Genomic DNA, 1,737 nt, shown 5'->3' with positions numbered 1-1,737 from the left:
AACCAGCGGACCGATCTCGTTCACAGCATCTATATGTTGTTTTGGTCATTCTGAAATGCGTGAGGAAAGTCTGTCATCAAAGTATTTCTGTATAATTACTGTCTTACACAACTGTGTTCCCAAACAGAAGGCATCCACCTCTAAAAGCAATGACTGCATTTGTTACGTCTGCTCTCTGAAGCGCAAGTAATTTATTACATATGAAAATTATTATATTCAGTGGCCTTCTAGTTTTCTTAGAGATATTTAGTGCCAGTTTATCAGGAAGTGATGATTTTGTTCTCTTTGGCTCGTTGGATGGAAACGGTGCTTTATTCGCATACGTTTTATGCGATATTCCAGTTTTGCGCACAAGTTAAATTTGCATCTTTGGATGGAAACATAGCTACTGTTATCATGTTTAACGTGACGTTGTTCTTGCTTTTCAGCATCTGACCAAACACACCAAGTTTGTGCGCGACATGATTCGCGAGGTGTGCGGTTTCGCGCCGTACGAGAGGCGCGCTATGGAGCTGCTCAAGGTGTCCAAGGACAAACGCGCCCTCAAGTTCATCAAGAAAAGGGTGTGTTTTGAATTTGTCAAGTTGACCTAATTTGGTGTTTCCAGTCAAAAATGACCAGCTGTTGAGAATTGCTTGTAAATTTCTCGTTATGCTTTATTATAACCAAATGTTGGATTCAGTCTTTTGTCAACCTGTTTTCTTCCAGTCTACACAGTTTGTGTTTGTTTTTGGAACTGGTGGATCGTAGGCCTCAATGCTCCTCACATTTTGAGTGAATATTGCCAAAATTATCCACAAATGATGCTTTTTTTTGTCCCTTACTCTATCTCAGATCAATGGAAGCCCGTTTCTGCCACGGAATATAAAATAAAAGATAATTGCGACTTTTTAATCTCACAATTCTGACTTTTTTTCTCAGAATTGCGTGATATAAACTCGCTATTGCGAGAAAAAAGTCAGAATTGTGTCTCAAATTCTCAAATCTGAGAAATACTCAGAATTGCGAGAAAAAAAGTCAGAATTGCGGAAAAACTCGCTATTGTGATCAGAATTGCGACCAGCTGTTGAGAATTGCTTGTAAATTTCTCGTTATGCTTTATTATAACCAAATGTTGGATTCAGTCTTTTGTCAACCTGTTTTCTTCCAGTCTACACAGTTTGTGTTTGTTTTTGGAACTGGTGGATCGTAGGCCTCAATGCTCCTCACATTTTGAGTGAATATTGCCAAAATTATCCACAAATGATGCTTTTTTTTGTCCCTTACTCTATCTCAGATCAATGGAAGCCCGTTTCTGCCACGGAATATAAAATAAAAGATAATTGCGACTTTTTAATCTCACAATTCTGACTTTTTTTCTCAGAATTGCGTGATATAAACTCGCTATTGCGAGAAAAAAGTCAGAATTGTGAGATAGAGTCTCAAATCTGAGAAATACTCAGAATTGCGAGAAAAAAAGTCAGAATTGCGGAAAAACTCGCTATTGTGAGAGAAAAGTCAGAATTGCAAAATATAAACTCAGTATTGCGAGAGAAAAAAAAGTCAGAATTGCAAAATATAAACTCAGTATTGCGAGAGAAAAAAAAGTCAGAATTGCAAAATATAAACTCGCTATTGTGAGGAAGTCAGAATTGCGAAATACAAACTCGCTATTGCGAGAAAAAAAAGTCAGAATTGCGAGGAAAAAAGTCAATTGCGAAATATAAACTCGCTATTGTGAGAAGTCAGAATTGCGAA

The sequence above is a fragment of the Sinocyclocheilus grahami genome, unplaced genomic scaffold (assembly GCF_001515645.1).
Source record: "Sinocyclocheilus grahami isolate Dianchi unplaced genomic scaffold, SAMN03320097.WGS_v1.1 scaffold701.1, whole genome shotgun sequence".
NCBI classification, from domain to species: domain Eukaryota; kingdom Metazoa; phylum Chordata; class Actinopteri; order Cypriniformes; family Cyprinidae; genus Sinocyclocheilus; species Sinocyclocheilus grahami.
This window is presented reverse-complemented; position numbering follows the sequence as displayed.